The sequence below is a fragment of the Sinohyriopsis cumingii genome, chromosome 14, assembly GCF_028554795.1.
Source record: "Sinohyriopsis cumingii isolate HCF-2022 chromosome 14, ASM2855479v2, whole genome shotgun sequence".
Classification (NCBI taxonomy): domain Eukaryota; kingdom Metazoa; phylum Mollusca; class Bivalvia; order Unionida; family Unionidae; genus Sinohyriopsis; species Sinohyriopsis cumingii.
Window position 1 is genome coordinate 106,755,596 of NC_142974.1, and position 19,831 is coordinate 106,775,426.

At 35.6% G+C, this 19,831-nt stretch overlaps 1 pseudogene; it reads left to right on the top strand.

Moving 5' to 3' along the window:
* Positions 1-1,403: 1,403 nt before the first annotated feature.
* On the top strand, positions 1,404-1,529 carry LOC149784572 (U5 spliceosomal RNA; annotated as a pseudogene).
* The last annotated feature ends 18,302 nt before the right edge of the window (positions 1,530-19,831 follow it).

A 19,831-nucleotide genomic window follows, 5' to 3' on the forward strand; every position in this document is an offset into this window, starting at 1 on the left:
AAACTGCAACCCTGACTCACTCATGGCAGGTCAATTCTTCAGACAGACCCGTCTTGCTAATATACACCCTAACTTATACGAGGGTCAACGTGAATTAGGCTCTTGTGTCCCTATAAAGCAAGAGGAGTCGGATTATACACAGGTATATACGGTACTTACAGTAGCGGTTAGATAAATTTTCATTCATCAAAATATCGTTGAATAATTTTATTTACGGTGTACTAAGAATGTCTGTTTTGTGTCTAAATATGATACACTATCATTAGCCCCCGAGTGGTCTAAAGCCACCGTTACGGATCACTGCCTGTTTGGGTTCGAGTCTCGGGCTCGGACAATGTGAGTACGTGAGAGTTGTTGTTGTTGTTATTGTAGGGTTTAAGGCCATTTTTCAGCACACGATAGGATATACATGGCGGCCAGTATTAATGGCAAGCTTTCTCACATACCCACATTGGCCGAATCCGAGACTCGAACCTACGCAGACAGAGGTGAGATGGCAGTGATCCGTAACGGAGAGCGCTTTAGACCACTCGGCCACTCGGGGCCCCAGTACGTGAGAGAGGTTGCCAATAGCTTCTCGTAGGTCGGTGGTTCTTTCTGGGGTTTTCCCTGGTTCTTCCCCCACCATTTATACCGGCCGCCACGTATAGCCTATCTTGTATTGAAAAACCCTATAACCAGGGACGTCATGGGGGGGGGGGGCGGCATGTGGGCATTTTCCTCCACCCCCTGAATTTGCATGTGCTGTACAATGTAAATTGCTGTAGCCTATATACGAAAATTAACAAGTCCGTCAAATTTTGCACCCCCATCAAATTTTGCCCCCACCCCGAATCAAGCTTTACGTCCCTGAAAAAAGCTGAAATGACGCCCCTACCTATAACAACACCAATTACCCCCCACACGCTCTTCACCAGGTAAGTATTGACTACTCATTTAAATATGTAGTATTTTCACAAGTTTAGTATTATACACTTATAAAATCTCGTGTATGTGTTTGTGTTTGTTAGAGGTATAGTTAGATACAGAGCACAGAGAGAGAGAGAGAGAGAGAGAGAGAGAGAGAGAAGCAATACTTTACCCTGAAACGTGAATTGCACATGTAAACAGGAACTAATTATCCAAGCTACCAGTGCGTACCTTCAATGAATTCATACACGTATACAAGATAATGAGAAGACGAGATGAATGACGTCATCCATCAACTAATAGTAAACACATTATTTACAGTGTGTACTTAAACATATTCCCTGTCCACATGGCATATCGTATATTGCTGATGAAATAGTTGTTCAGGGGCGGATTCAGAAATATCCCTTATACGTATGCAGCTGGAAATTCACATGTGTTTTTAGGGTGTGTTTTAGGGATTGTCATTGAAGGAATATTCTTGGATCATTCTAAATATCTGGTTTCTCTTCACATTGTGTTAATCTTTCTCCTTTTACTAAAGATTACCGTAGGTAGGATTAATAGAAAAACAACACGCCAGACATCTAAAATGTTGCGGGAAATACTCTGAAATTGCTTTCTTTGTGTTTAATTGCTTGTTTTCCTTTACGGGAGCAACTTTTTTCATTTTTTTTCTTCATTTTGCAATTGTAACTGTAATCCGTAGGGACTATAGTTTTCCTTTGTTTGCTTATAGCACATGTTTTTTTTTATTTAGACTTAGAGCTTGGTGCAGTTCAGGGATTAATCTAGAAATAGAACAGAGAGAAATGTAACAAGGTGAATTAGGGCTACGTGCAGTAAACACTATGCCCATTTCAGAGATCAATCTAGGCATAGAACAGAGAGAAATAATGCTTGGGGTACCAAAAACAAAACAGAATGGTGCAAAACTCAGCACCTACTTTAAAACAAGAGTGGAAGACAAAATGCTGCTAGAATACCACCCACATGGGTGTGAAACTATAGATTTTCGTAATGTCCCTACAGTTCCTAGCCAAGGAGAAATCTTAACTGCCCTTAATGTATTAGGAATAGATATTGGCAAAATAGACGGACCTCAAAATGCGGGTTATAACAAATATGTGCTATACTCCAAGCAACACGATACTCCCCTACTAACAGTGCACGCTCTAGAAATTAACGAGGTAAAACCTAAAATAGGACCAACACCTCCCTTTGTAAGAGAAATAGAGCAAAAATTGACATAGTGTATGTCTCAGGTCTCCCCTTGGAGATATATACACAGGAATTGATTATGAAAATGGAAACCAAATTACATACAAAAGTAAAAACACATAAGATGGCGACTGTATGGGGCTTCGGGCCAATAAAATCAGGAGTGAGAATCATGCTGGTCTCAAGATATTGAAATTGTGCTTTGAAGGCGGACTAACACACACATATATACGTCCTTACGCACATACATATAATAAAGCATGCATACAATACAGCATGCATACATACATACATACGTACATACATACATATAACAAAGCACGGCTTTACTAAGAGTATTATACAGACCGTGAGTTTTACAGGTGGGGGCGTTTATTTAACATCCAGAGATCTTTAATCCCAGGATGCTTTCCGTTGAACTTGATTAAATTGGTACCAATGGTTTTTGAGACGACATAGCTTAACGAATGATCTGTACTTAATAAAAATGAATATTGTATGTTTTTGGAAAAAATGGGCATATTTGCTAGCAGATGGGCATCATTTGCTTAACATTTAAAATGTATTCCTGTCAGGTTACTTTCAGCCAAATTTGATCTCATTCTGTGAGTTTTTCGAACGATTTATTTTTACTTATATTATTTATGTGGGCAAGAAATTTGCTTCTCAATAAGAAGGAACAAAGAGCAGCCCGATAGACATCATTTTTTAAAACGACATGGTTGTGAAATTAAACATCAAAAGCATCCATAAAAGCTCCATATATTATTTATGATCCTTTAAAAGTATCATCATACCACACAATTTTAATTGTGCTATGCAACAGCTAACTCTATCATGACCAATGGAAACATCTAAACATCATCCGTCAAAAGTGGTTTTCAACCTTAAGTTGATTACGACCCATTTGTTTACTGAGTTGCTGATTGCATTCAGGTATTTTATAACTTTTTCGGTAGGATTACAAAACTATTTGTCGCATAAAGGCCGAGAATTGCTAAACATATGGTGTTCAACGGGGATGGCGAAAAACATGTTATCTCACCATATACATGTCATGTATTTGAAAAAAAAATATTTAAAGCCAAAGTGTTTGACCGAGATCTCATAACAAGGAAATATATATATGCAAAATATTTGTTCAATTCAGCAACAGCTGTCTTCGTGGTAGGTCCATGAAGGATGGTAAGGATATTGGTATGAAAACAACTATTCGATGTATGGGTAGCCTCCGTACATAGACTAACATGTCTAATCATTTGTGTATGTGATCAATTAATATCGTTTTGATATGTGTCAAACATAGATGTACAATGCGGCCCATGAGTTATGCCCTGCGGCATACAGTTGGAGTCCCTAAGTCACATACTATAAATAACTGGGGTCCCCTCAGTATAACTATTCCTACAGATACTAGACGTGAAAAATTATCGTTGTTTTCCTTCTTCCTTGTTGAAGAACTATTAATATCCATTACGGGTGAATTCTATTTTACTTCTTTATATCATAGGTCATACAAAGAACGTTAGCTCTAAGCATCATTATTTGATATAATAACCAATACTAATTGGGTAAATGTTCTTTCCACGGACAAATGATATAAATAACAGCAGCTCTACACATTACGTGACGATGAGCGTGATTAGCGTCGTAAACATCACACGTCATGAGGTTACTAAAGGTCAGTGTCAATTCCTGTTTCGTACACAGCGAACATCTGTGTATTTTTAGTTCTCGTAATAATAGCATTTGTTTTCATTATTGGCAATGGCACGTACAAAGCAAACCGGATAGCACAAAACAGGAAGAGTATGTAAGCATTGGACCTTACACGTTTGTATTTTTAATTTTTAATTTTTCCTTCATTTATATTGTATGTTTTTGCATTTGTGTCCTTTTTAATTTTTGTATATTTTGATATTGTAACACCCCGTGTGTTATATATCGAAAAGACCAGAGTTCAAGACTAAAAATGCCTTTTAGTAAATAATAAAGGTGATATTGAACATGCTTCTCAATATGGCATAGTGACTTTACATAAACACAGTGTTCTTCACAACACTATCGGCTTTTGATAATATAAATCAGACTTAATGGTCTAAATGCTAAAAGAAAATAATAAACCATATTATGGTAAAATTAATTCTATTATTAAATTTCTGTGTATATTAACAGCTAAATATTCGATTTACTATGATACATTCTGACATGGTAGAGCGATCTCAATAAAAACTATAATTTAGGTACTAGTGTACTTGAGCAGTGTGGTGGGAGATAGCAGCGGCTTTATAAAGAATTATATAAGCAGCAGAAAGGGTGAACAGACCCAAGAATTCCGACAAAAAAATAAAACCTCCATGGAAAATCTGATCCGCAGAAAGGTCCAGATTTTTACAAATAAAAGCTTCCTGGGAGGTTTTTATTTTTTGTTGAAACCAACCACATCAATGAAACCTTAGTTCGAAAAGGTAACTGAAAAATAAAGTATTCTACGTGTTTATTTATTTTTTCTTTTTTCTACTGGACGACCAACATTGGTAGGCACCCTTTCTGCTGCTATTAATTAAAAAATTGTTATATTAAAAATAATGGTACATCCAGAATCTCATGCTGCAAGAATAGCACGAGAGAGACTAGAAGCAATTAAAAATATTCTTCCCGTGCGAGATTCATTCAGAAAAAATCTACAAGTGCAGCAAGAAGCACAAGTTGAGTACGAAAAAGACACTAAAAAACTGTTTAAACCCGTCACTGCAGCTACTGAGAAAGTTACGACTGTCATCAAAGAAGATCTTCTTCCGGCATCAAAACAAACATCATAACAAACTGAAAAAATAGCAAGAAGAACTAAACAGACAAAGAAGATTTTACGAGATCTTCCAACTGATATAGCTGCGACTCAGCCTCCACCCGTTGGTGAAAAAATACTTGAAGATATTGGAGAACTTCGTACTGAAGTCGCCGACGTGAGAAAAGAACTTGCATCTGAACCCGAACCAATAGAAATAAACTTAGAATTGATTGCAAAATTTAAAAAGGGGGTTGTCGAAGATATTAGAGATACTAAAAGAGAAAAATTACCCGAAATAATATTATCTGGTATATTTAATAAATCTGATATTTTAAAATCCCATTATGAAAACACAAATGATGACAATCTTATTAAATGGATATATCGCGTATATAGAAACAAAAAACAAGGTAGAGGTCCAGAATACAAAAGTCTTTATAAAGAAGTAAAAAGACTTTATAGAGAAAAAAAAACAAACAAGTAGAACAACAACAACTCTCCCAGTATCAACTTCCTCCACCTCTGCAACAAATAGAACAACAACAATCTTCTTCACCGCAGAAAGAGATGATGTTGAAACCATCTAGAGAGAAAAGGAAACAGATGGCAAAAGAAATGAAACAAAAAGTAGAATAAGAATGGAAACAAAGAGAAGAAATATTCAGAGATATAGAAACTAAACAACAGGAGAAATTACGTTCACTGGGTAAAGAAAGAGATCCTGACGATGATCCTCCTGGCGCTGTAGGAAGTGGTTTTCTGACTGCATCAGGAGAAAATAATTTTGTTTGTCCTGATAACATCCTCAATGATGTGTCACGGTTAGAAGTTCTCATAGGAGGAAAACGAGCTGGAAATAATTCACAAGAAAAATAACCAATGAAGCAGCTGATATTTTGTCGGCAATTATTTCAAGGTGGTATAATGGATATCGGCGTTTACCGAGAGCTTATTGAAGAGCTCGTTGATGATTAGTCACCGCGATTAGATAAATGGTAAATAAAATGAGATGATCATACACAATAATCATCGTAAATCCGTATCGGTCAGAGCGGTAAACTCACGATTACCAATCTATAGGGTTATTTACGGAGATGGACTTGGTGATGTTATTCAGGGATTATTTACATGGTTAGCCCCAAAAGCAGCGCCTATTGCAAAACAATTATCGATGAAGGCTATCGATGTTGTTCGTGAAAAAGCTCCTGGTGCAATTATCAATGTTGCTGGGAAGGCGTTCTCGGCGATCAAAGATAGACTAGTACGATTATTGCGACGAAAACAACAACCACTAGTGAAACTGGCAAGTACCGAAATTATGCCCGCAGACGTAAGTAAAATAATAAATCAAGCTGCAAATCAAAAACTAGCAGCGTTAGCAGATCGGGGACTCGGTGAATCGGGAAATAATATTTCAAGTTTAATATCAGGAAGTGGATAATATACCCGTGTTTACTGACGGCGGCAGAATTAGGGATTCAAGTATATCGTTTACAACCATCAGAAATCAAATTACAGCAAGTGTTGCTAATCGCACGAAAAATCTCATTTTTGGAGCTAATTTTACTGATTTTTAACGATTTATCGATAAATCAATTAGAGAACCGCTTGAGGTTTGACCTGATGATATTGGAAAATTCATCAATTTTCCTTAACAAATGTTGAAATATTTCATTTTTTCTGAAATTGATGGGCTAGTTGGTACTTAGAACTATGTAAAATGATCAAATTTTCAGAAAAAAATAAAATATTTCAGAATAAATAAAATATTTCAGAATAAATATAATCTCAGAATAAATATAATCTCAGAATAAGCATAATCTCAGAATAAATTCAGTTTTAGAATAAATTCAATTTTAGAATAAATTCAATTTTAGAATAAATATAATCTCAGAATAAATTCAATTTTAGAATAAATATAAAATATTAAGATATAAAATGAAATATTAAGATCAAAGATCTACACGTGGTCAGAGTTGACAGGGACCCCAGTTAACAAAACTTTCATTTTCACCAGAACTATTTTGTACTACTTCATTACTTTGGATCGTTTCACCAACTAGGTTACTCGCTAACATGATCTTTCTTAATAGTCTTATGCGAGTACTAATTGTTTTCTTTTCCTCGTACTCGTGGGATAACAGTTATCTAATTTTTTCTACTGCGGCAGAGAGAGGAACGAAGTCCTTGACCTGATCATCTTTTACTGCAGCTAGTGACCGGAACATCGCCGCCTGAATTCGTTTTATAAACTTGTATTCAGACGATAGTGTAAAACCACCATCATTTTTACGTTCTTGTAAGATTTCATAGTCGGAAATAATCTTTTCAGGATTCAGTTCATCGGATATATTAATTTCATCTTTTTCCAATTTTTTAATAGCAACAATTACATCATTAATATTTTCGTAGTTCATTATTTAGTATATATATATATATATATATATATATATATATATATATATATATATATATATATATATATATATATATATATATATTTAAAATAAAAAAATCCCCTATGAACCTCTATTCGAGTCTTTTAGCAAGTTCAGGAAGGGGCACAGCACAACATCTATGATGAATATATACAATGAATGATAATCCCCTATGAACCTCTATTCGAGTCTTTTAGCAAGTTCAGGGATATATGGAATATATACAATGAATGAAAACTTAATTGACGACAACACAACATCTATGATGAATGAAATCCCTATGAACCTCTATTCGAGTCTTTTAGCAAGTTCAGGGATATATGAAATATATACAATGAATGATAATCCCCTATGAACCTCTATTCGAATCTTTTAGCAAGTTCAGGAAGGGGCACAGCACAACATATAGTATTTACATATTTGCAAGGACAATACAACCCAGAACTCGTAGCTTGCCAGGTTTAACAAGCACACGAAACACTATCCCCTACGAGAGCCCCTAACCCGTCAAACAACGGTCTAGAAGCCCAAGAGGGTGTGTTTGGTGAAGACAGCACAAACATACAATGAATGACATGAAATATATACAATGAATGAAATCTTAATTAAGGACAGCACAACATATACAATCCCCACATTGAACCCCTATTCGAGTCTTTTAGCGAGTTCAAGGGGTATTTATAATATATACAATGAACAGTATTAATTAAAGGACAGTACAAGACGTAGTATACAATGAATGAATGACATGAAATATAAACAATGAATGAAATCTTAATTAAGGACGGCACAAACATATACAATGAATGAATGAATGAATGACATGGAATATATACAATGAATGACGGGACCTTCTCGACGTTCAACAGATTTTGACACCCACCCATATAATCAGCCCGTGGGTGATACACAAAACATGTATCTATCACTAGTGATGTGGTAGGTGGGTGTCTTTTCTGTTGAGTTTTGAGGGTTCAGGCGGAGCCCCATTTAATTATAAAAATCGCAAATATGCGTAACCACCGATCAGTTGTCAGTCATGGGGATTCGATCCTGCGGCCGAGAGTATCACAGTCAGATACGTTATCAATTGAGCTATTGAATTCATCTAACACTACATGTTTTAGAAGTTAATATATAGCTACAGATCGGTTTAAATATTTCTGCATTAAAACAACGGTTTCAGTGCTAAAATAATGATTTCTACATTTAAATAACTGTTTCTACATTAAAATAACGGTTTCTGAATATATCTGCATTATAACAACGGTTTCTGAATATATCTGTATTATAACAGCGTTATTCGTAACAGACTGCAAATACAAACCTGCGAAATCAATAACAGCGGTGCTAAGCGGATTGTGAATACACCTGCAGATCGATTTCTACATAACAACGGTTTCTAAGCAGATTGTTAATGCAGCATGTTTTGCCTACAACTACTACCTGCGGATCAATAACAACGGTCAAATTACCTCAATTTCTCGTAACAGATCCGCTATGTTGTATGATGGGAAATACGTTTATATATTTAAAAACCATAAATATACTTCTACGAGTAATTAATTACGACGTAAATGGTTAAACTGACTAATTACGACCATAAAAAATCGGAAATCTATGAAGAAAACTATATATTACAAAAGTAATCTCCCTTTTGCATAATCAAAAATTCAGTAGTGTAACAATGAGGCTTTCTGACAAAAAAGGATAAATGGTCAAAAAATATAATTCGAGGTAGTGATGATAGTTAACAATATTGGAAGGTGATTTTCTGTTTATATTTTTTTGAGAAAGCAGTTTTGGTTATATTTTCTGCTACTTTTTGTACTGAAGGCATACAGATATCAAAGTATTTCGCAGCCGCGTTCATTGATTTAAATATAATTTCTTCGTCAGTTTCTATGTTTGTAGACTTAACTGATCTTGCAATTTTTGAGTATTTACCAGTATTACCACGTGTATTATTCTCACTCTGTGAGATAGCTTGTAAAATGGATAAACTATTATTTTGAGGATTTGAATCAGTATGATCGATCACAAGATCATCTTTGATCATCCCATTATGACACTCTTACGTAAATCGATGACACAGATATCTTTTCTTCCCAACAGTAAATCTAAGATAGCCAGTATTATCAACAGTACCAACCGGTCTCTTCAACATGCAATTTCTAAACATGCCAATACGATCTGATTCGTAATTTTTGATGACAGGATTTGGGACAAATTTATTTTGCTCCATTTATACAATAATATTATTTGTTTAAATCATTGTTTGTCTGGAATCTTGATATATAATCCTCCACGGATTTTATGGCGTTTTCACTATTATTATTTTTTTTGGTCATAATATCTTTTAAGTTCTCTGAACCGTTTTGCACCGCAATTTGCACATAATTCTGTTTTTCCTCGCACTCCAACACCACATCGCAGACACGGTATTGGTCCTAGACTTCCCCGCCGTATACCTTGTAAGTGCATCCAACAAAATTGACCTCTACAGGATTTGTTGCATCGATTTACTGAACCGATCATGAACCAAGTACAATGATTCATCATGTATATATAATATTCTTTATTTAAATATTTGTTTTAATTATATGGACGAATTCGAGAGATTATCCAGAATCAAGCCTTGGAAAACAAGTAAATTCAACATTGACAGGATATCTCCTAACTTACCAGTACGAGATTTGGTTGATCGGAAAAATAAAAGTTTGATCAATAAAATTCACGACGCCAAGAAAGAATTTCACGCAGATGGTGCATCTCATGTCTGTCAACGTTCAAGATTATTCGCAATGACAAAGTCAAAGCCAAGGGTGTCGACGCTACGATGAATGACAAAAGAGCAGCAGCTATTATTGAGCAGCTCGATGATAGAAGTTATCTTTTCAGAATAAAATTTGTCATACTTGCAGAAACAGATAACTGGATTATCCGTGACAAATATGATCCTGTCCACGGTAACAAAATAACTGTCATACTAAGTAAAAATTCCAAACCAGGTCTATTGATCGGTATTGACAAACCGTATTATGAGCGAGCGTATCCTGTAACAGCAGTTGTTTATGGAATCTATGTGATAAATGAAAAACCTAGCGCTGATAAACTGACGCCAATGAAATTTTCAAAAATAAACTGTGTAGCCGAACGAATAATAGAACATTTTACAAACGCGGCCCGTGGAAACGGTTTAACAGATAAAAGACGTAAAATAATAACGTGGGGAGAAATGGTTAAAGATACCGGGGCGTCTATCAAAGATGTCACTGAGTTAGGAAAAAGATTAAAATTCCCAATAACCGTAGCGACGATAACGGGAGAAGTACTGTACAAATCAAAATATAAATCGAAAGGAGCTCCAATAAATATTATTGATCATAACGCGCACGCATGGACCAGCGCAGTAACAATATTTCCACGTAATCGAACTGTTAGATTTTACCCCTCAGATATGGGGGGAGGTATGTTTGATTTTATCAACGAAATAAGTAAAAACGATCCTGTATCGGTATGGTTATTTAAAAGTGATGAGGAAGGTGGATTTGATCAGTTTGTTAGACCAAACGGTGAAATATATCGAACAGAATCTCTCCACGACGAGATGAAAAATCTCGCGGAGAAGTTTTTAGAGTGCAAGCACTCCACGGAAAATACTGACAAATTATTAACTAATTGTTTTACCGTTCCATCTGTTGCGGCTCATTTCGCTAGAGAAAAAAATTCATGGAAACCAACACGATTTGATTTACTCGAAGACGTGCGCGCAAGTTGCGTCGAATACGGACATGGCGGATTGTGGAATACCAAGTATAATTACAATGATGTTATTTCGGTTGATATGGTTGCATGTTATCCGGGAAGTTTTCTAGGATGCGGAGATTGTTCTGTGTACTTTAAAAGATTTGGTCACCCCACAAACGAGATGACGCGAGTGGCAATTAATGGACCATCACCTGATTTTGATCTGACTGGATTCGCTTGTGTTGAATCATTCGAGTTTAACGAAAATCTTCACAAGATTTGTTATGTTTGGTTAGGTAGACATTTTTGTGAAAAACGTTGGGCGCTTATAGTTTTATTACGATATATGCTAGATTATGCGGTACTGACATCGTTGGTGGTTAGTGAGGCTATTATATCATATCACGCGCAGACCGAAGTTTGGTTGCCCATGCCAGATGAAGTTAAGGAATTTAAGGAAGAATGTCCTGGTGTTTCCGAAGATGATATTATCAAAGAAGCTCCTAAAATTATCGAGGTTAAACTTAAAAATAACGAAAAAACCGCAAAAGATCTTGGTAGACGAATTATTGGTAAATTTACTCAGGGTGGTGCATATGATCATAAAAGACATTACGCACGATTAATTCTAGATGATGCCGAATACGATTTTATAATCGCTGATACAACAGCGAGAAATATATTTGTAAACCGAGAAAGTGTTTATTTATCCGATGGAACAAAATTGGGTACGATCGTTAGTTACATAAATGGTGTCTTCCCACAGTATACTCATCTAAGATCTTCTATGTTGGCTCATGTTTCTATAAATCTATTATCGATGATTAATAGATTTCCTCAGACCGCAGTCAGAGTCGCAACAGATTCATTTTATATTTCGAGTAAATATTTAGAATCTGTTATGGAATTTATAAGTAGTGATGAACGATGGAGTTCGTGGAGAATAAAAAAAGAAATATTACACAATTATACAGAATCAGCAGATGTTCCAATGAGAGATTTTTATCGTAAGTGTGATAAAATATCAGAAATATCGAAAGCGCCGTCGGTGAGTGATCCAATAACTAGATATAAGACAGTATATCTCAATGGACCTGGTGGATGCCGAAAGACGACTCGAGCAATTAATGTTTTTAGAAATTCAGATATGATCGTGCTAACACCCACACATAGACTTGCCCGGGAGATGAAACAACGGCAAGTACAATCGTGCACGTATCATAGTTTCTTTCGGTGGCGCGGGGATACAAGGACTTCTGAACGAATGGGAGAAAAATATATACCAAAAATAATTATTTGGGACGAGATATGCACGGTGTCATTGAATACATTAAAAATGTTTCTTGATTGGTTGTTGACGAAAAATACCGCTGTAATAATGTGTGGCGATCATGGTCAGCCGCCGCCCTTTGTTGGACCATCTCCACATGATTGGTTAAAAAATTTCGTTGATTATTACGAAGAAATAGATGATGATCATGGAGCTCTCGATACAAATTTAAAGGAGTTTAAAAAATTAATCAGATTACAATCAAACAAAATTCAGTGTGAAATAATACGCGGAGTGATCTCAGAGACCTCAGTGAACGATTTTTTGAATTTATGGAGACCCGAGGATTTGATAGTAGCAAGCAAAACAATAATCAGAGACGCTTTACAACAGCAGTTATTTCAGCAGCATAAAGAAAAATACTCAGAATTACCCGTACCGTTGTGTTATAGACCATCAGATACACGAAAACAGAATATTAATGTTGATATTCCAGGGCAGACTGAGAAACGAAATCTCGTATTAAATGATATTGTCGCTGTTGATATCAGTGTGGTCGAAGATGCATTACGTGCTGACAAAAATCTCCATGGGTGTTGGGATACGCTATGACGATCCACTCGTCTCAGGGATTAACTATTTCTGATACACGAGTCTGGATTGTAGACGATCGCATCGAGTGGTCAAATTTAGTCTATTTAGCGGTATCGCGGGTTAGAAAAATGTCTCAGTTACGGAGAATTATAATTACTGAAATCGTTAATAAATTTAACATCATCAATGATGATATAATAAGAAAAAAATTAATCGGATACAAACAATCGGATCAAAAAAATAAACGCGACTTTGATCTTGATGTTGAATTTATTATTGAGTTAAAACAGCAGCAGAATAATCATTGCGCAAGTTGAAATTGTATAATGCTGTGGAGGTATTCGAATAATGATTCAAGACAATTTACCGTAGACAGAAAAAATAACAATTTTGGTCATACACGAGAAAATACCATGTTGACCTGTCTTGAGTGTAATCGACGTCGCGGCGCTGGCAACAGTGTTAGTTAAGTGATCGCGGTGGTAATTGTGTATCATCGGGAATTACTTGTAATTGTTCACGTACAAATCCACGTTGAGGAGCAGTTGAATCTAATCGGTAGATTGCGGGTCTACCTGAGGATCTTGTTACGGTGGATATCTTGTGTGTGGTAACACTCCAAATAGGATCAGTCGCTCTTTTTTTACCACATTCGAGTTCACCGGGCTCGTATAAATATCTAACTGTAACATCACCCAGTATTTTTTGTTTTTCAATATCTTTTCGTTGTATTGGTATATTTTCTTTTTGTAATTGCGTTAATGGGTTTCATGTTGGTTGTTCGTGTAATCTCATTATTTAACGCAGCTATCACGCTTGGTAATCTTGCAACCCATTCGCGAGATCTTGTATACTGAATAAATTCCTTCGCGTATTGATATCCAAATAATCGCTCAGCTAGCGTTCGATTAAATCGTTCAACAATTGCCTGATCACGATGAATCGCAGTATGTCCTCGTCGTATTTTGGTATTGTGTTGTTTCATCAGTGATGATACTGGAACAAGAAATTCCTTGCCAGGATCAACTTGTAACAGCTGTGGCCATAGCAGACCACCTCGTTGATAAATTCTTTCAAACGCATCGGCTACTTCAGATGATGTTTTCGTTGATAGCGGTTCCGCATCTTTATATCTACTTGCAACTGCAGCAACAGTTAACGCGTACTTGTATGTTTTTCTACGTACAGTATCATGTGGTAAAAATAAAATATCTGCTTGATGAACTTCACTAGGAACACTAACATCGAAATACGCGTACTGAATTCGTTTCGGTGGTGGTAGTTAAATTTGCCATATTGCCTGTTTGGATAACCACGCTTTAGCAGTAGAATGTTTAACCGCTGCTGCATCAGCGAGTTTACTAATTGCTGCTTTACCCTTCCAGTATCCAATTGGTGAATAATAAATCGATTCCATTTTATATATTACCAGTCCCTAGCGCTAATTTACCTTTCATCGCGGATCTTACTATCCAATTAGCTAATTTTTCTTTGATATTTTTATTTTTAATAGAATCTAGCGCATGAATTAATTTCACCTCCGCAATATGCCTATGTTGTAGATCATTGCTTTTATACTCAACATCATGAGCATGACATGCTCGATCAATAGCGTTTATTGGTTCCTCGCCTGGCTTTGGTTGATCCTGATTATCAAGCCTGATATCAAGTCGAGTACCAGGACAGCAATAATTATATCCTGGTAGATGTTTTTCTCCTGAGTATATAGCCCATGGAGTACCTGAAAACTTTGACATAATTTTAGCAATATCACCACCGCGCTTATTAGGTAAAAACGAAAATATCTTTCTACCACATACAGAACATTTTCCACCATACGCTATTTTTTTTATTTTTTGTTGTAACCGTAGCTAAATCAGTAGTTGGAGTTTTAACTCTACAACGTAAACAATATAAATTCATGTTATAAAATATATGGATATAATTGATTTCTCAGCAACTCGGCAGCGAGAGCCAGTTAAACACCACCCTGCGTTACCAAATTCCATCAGAATGATGATTATCATAGGACCATCTGGATCGGGTAAGACGCAATTATTACTTAATCTGATAATGAGATGGCTGAAATGGGACAAATTATATTTGGTAGCACCATCCGTTGATGATCAGAGGCGTTATGAAGTATTAAAAGACTTTAACGAAAATGCAAGATTAATAAATGACGGTGAAAATAATAGTATTGATTTTATAACAGATATTGATGAAGCACCGTCCGTAGATGATCTTGATGGGTTTATTAATAATTTAGTTGTATACGACGATGTGGTGCTAGATAAACAATCAAATCCAGCAAGGATTTTTTCTCGAGATAGACATAAAAATACAGATGTGATCTATGTTACTCAACGATACACACAAATACCAAAAGTGATTAGAGATAACTGTAATATTTTAGTTGTGTTTAATGGCGTAGACACACATACGTTGCGAAATATTCATCAAACCTGGTGCAGCGGTGACATGGATATAATTAAATTCAGAAACTTCTTTTCACGAGCGCAAGCTACTCCGCATGGATTTATAACAATAAATTTGCACGATCCTAGAACAAGATATCGAATCGGACTCGATAAAATATTTGGATAGATTAATAGCAGCAGAAAGGGTGCCGAGCAATGTTGGTCGTCCAGTAGAAGAAACAAAAAGTAAATAAACACGTAGAATACTTTACTTATCAGCTACCTTTTCGAACTAAGGTTTCATTGATGTGGTTGGTTTCAACAAAAAATAAAAACCTCCCAGGAAGCTTTTATTTGTAAAAATCTGGACCTTTCTGCGGATTAGATTTTCCATGGAGGTTTTATTTTTTTGTCGGAATTCTTGGGTCTGTTCACCCTTTCTGCTGCTATATAGTAATTCTTTAGCGTTTAAATTCAATAGCAATCATGTAATAAATCTATTTAAAACTTCTCATAAGAATTTGATTCAGCTCTGGGATTTCAAAGTGCCAAAGTTAATATCGGTTGTGTAAAAATATATATAATATATATATAAATGATGATTTGCCGAAATTCTTTTCTACTTAGATGTTCATACTTTGCCGCTCTGACAGCTATCTGCCACTGTACTGTCTGCACTCGTATTTATAGACTCATATTTAGGTCACATGACCTTAGTTAGCCAATCAGTGTTTGTCCATCTCAGTGTTAGCCATGGCGGTAACCGAGTCAACTGTTCAAACTGCATGGAAAAATCTCTCTGCACACAAAATTTAGACAGCACTAAGTTGTCCTCTCAATGTCCGTGGTGTGCGTTTTTACTTTTAATCTTATTTATATATTCATACCTATGATTAAGTAGAACAGAACGAAACGGACAAGTGAATTTCGATGCGAATCGATCGAGAGTACAACGTACTGCTGATGCAATGAGTCGTAATAAGGTTAGAAATAGTCCCTATCAAATGCATACTATTTCGCACATTAAAGTAAAATAACAAATTCTACATAACCAAGAACTTACTATAATGAACAGTAACATTAGTTCTAACTCATTGTTCAACAAAATTCTGACAATTGTGATTATTTGGCTCGGCACATTTATTCCATCGCTATCCTGCATGTCCGCTGTTTCGGCAATGAAACTCCTCCGGATGGTTAAGTCTCTAATTTATGGACTAGCATCATATTTCTGGCTTTGATTCCAAAAATCATGGAAGGTAAGATAATTAATTTCCTAAACCATTTATGTGAGATTGCAGCACGAGACACACATGGTCCTACATACAAATGAATATGGCACAATGGCTACTATTATGCGAACTTCTTTCCACTTAATGTTGATATCACAGGGCTTGTAGAACTGTTGATGTCTTTAAGTGAATTTCTTGACGAGTTCATTAATACTCATGACAACAGCGTGACATTCCGAGGACAATAGCAAGGTTTTATACTGACATTTAGTATAAAACACAGAGTACACATTTATAAGAGATGCAGATGGCGGTCTAAACAATGGTGGGTGGGTGGCTTGCGTTCAGGAACGGAAGAAGGGATGTAGTTTTTAATAACATTTTGGTGTGCTGAGTTAGATATTACAATATGTAGGACTTTATCCTTGTAGGGACAAAGTCATTTTTGATATGGGGTCTAAAAATCATCCATTATATGTCCAAATGTTGAGGGTTATATATATATATATATATATATATATATATATATATATATATATATATATATATATATAAATTAAGTCATTAAATTAAATTATTAGCATAACACCCCTCTGGATGCCAGTTATTGGATTTTGGAAATGTAACCACAGCACCTAGACAGGGGGAAATACTAACCGTGCTAAAGGTAATGGGCATATACATCTGAAAGATAGAAGGACAATAAAATGCGGGATACAACAAGTAGGCCTACATGTTGTATCCGACACAGTACGATACACCCTTGCTGTCAATGTAGTCATTTGAGGTTAAGTGAGCGATAGCTCAAATAAGGGCTGCCCCCCCCCCCCTTCACAAGGGAGATTGAACCCAAGTTAACTGAAGTACATGTTTCGGGTCTCCCGCTCGAAAAGAAACACAAGAACTCATAAGCAAAGTTGAATCTAAGTTTAAAGCCATGGTGAAGACAAGCAAAATGGTTACAATTTGAGGTATTGGACCCATAAAATCGGGGGTTATGATCCTGATCATGCCCAGAGAAGAGGCAAGAAAATTACTGACTTTCTCCTACGTAATGGGGTTTCGCGTAAAAAGTTGGTACAAGGGATGTGATGACGATATGAAGTGTCCCAAACGCAATCAAACGGGTCACACCCACCCAAAAAAAATTGTACATATCAGCTTGAAATACCACAAACAACCACAACAACTACAAACACATACGCTAGTAAAGTTGCAACTAGCAACATACCTACAAATGAAATAGAGATGATTTCACAAATAGGAAATCTCATTTTGTTGATGAAACAGGTGGGAGAGTACGTAAACAATGCGCAAGAAAGCTCCCAATAAATGCAAACTCAACAGGTACAACATGATATGAATGTTGTAAACTTAGAAGAATCCCAGGCAAGTCCTGGGTGGGCTAATATCCTGAGCCCAAGCAAAACAGGAAAATTACAGACTCCCGTAAAGAAACGTTGGAAACTAACAATAGATGTGCCCCCTACAGGAGATGGAAACCTCCACTCAGTAGGGGGATGACGTGAGTGAGGACGAGAAGACAGACTTGTCGGTGTTATCTCCCCGAAGCAACTCTACACCCTTACCGAAACATAGACTGAAAAAAGGAATGCTACAACAATGTCACCCTAATCACAAGAGTGTTCTCTTTATGAAATTGAAAATGACACCCCTGACACAGCTCATGGGAAAAATGAACCAATATGCTGAAATTCAAACACAAAAAGAAACTACTAGAGCAAATAAATGAATCAGACAGACAAAAGGAAGACGAAAGTACAACAGCTGAAAGCGACAATGACGACAACGAATGCAGCGATGAATTTAAGACAGGAACTAAATATGACAGATGATACAAAACAGACCGGAAAACTATGGAAACGGAAATGGACAACATGGAGAGAAGACAAAAATAAAAGAAAAACACTTTCGTTTATTGTCGATAAATGTAAATGGGATTATTAGAGAGACAATTTTAAAATTAAGTGAGATAAGAAACTATGATATAATGTTTCTGTAGTAAACACATAATGGCTTTACTAAAGAGCTAATCACACTTTGTGAAGAAAAAATTAATGGAATACTTAATGATTTTAAAGGTAAAAATGTAAGAGAGGCAGTCGCCACATTAAGAAGAAATAAAAAGGGGTTAAATAGGAAAGGAAGGAGGAAGGGACATTTTTTAAAGGGAGGTTGATACATGTATTTTTAGAAGGTGTGCATTTTGTTAATACCTATATTCCGGCCAATAAATAACACAAACACCAATTCATTGAAACATTATCAAAATATATGGAGAAATATACTATGAAGGATATCATTTTAAGGGGTGATTTAAATTGGGTTGGGGACATCATTGCCAGAATAGGACCTTTAACTACTAATGATTTAAGATTTAAACCAGAAATGGAAAATATTATAACAAACCATAACCTGGAAGATATTTACAGACGTTTAAATATACCAAGAAGGGAATTAACTTTAGAGTATAAAACAATAAATGGGAGCAGACTTGATAAATTTCTTGGAACAAATTTTGAGAAACACATATATAAAGAAGCAGGAATAATAGACTTTAAAATATCCGACCATAAACTCATTTTTCTGGAATTAGGAATAAGAAATAAAATTAGATGGGGAAGAGGGAGCTGGAAATTTAATAATAACATTTTAGAGAAATCAGATTTTGTTGAAGAAATTTAAAAAACAAAAAAGATATTCAAAATTGTATAGATAAAGGGAATAGTGAATGGGATATACTAAAGAAATTTTTTAAACAAAAGGCAATTAAATTCTCTAAAATAAGGAGCGAAAAAATTAAATTAGAAATAGAAGCGATATAAAAGCTATAAAATAAGGATATTACACCTGATTTAAAAAAAAATCAAAAACGTCGACTGGAAAATATAAGCAAAAAGGGAAAGAAATCAGAGCAGGGAGTTTTACGACAATATGTTGAAGGGCTGAGGAATTATACAAAAGAGAAGAACTAAAGAGAAGGGGAGATAAATGCCTACAGAGTTTAAAACTAGATCGCAATGAGAAGACAACAGATAAAGTTAAAATCCGAAAACAGATTAAATAATCACAAGAGATGGATGATAAGACAATTTAATAATAATTACAAGAATTGAAATGAGAGATGATATCATCAGAACATACGAACTTATGTGATGATTTCTTCTCGATAATTGAAATTACAG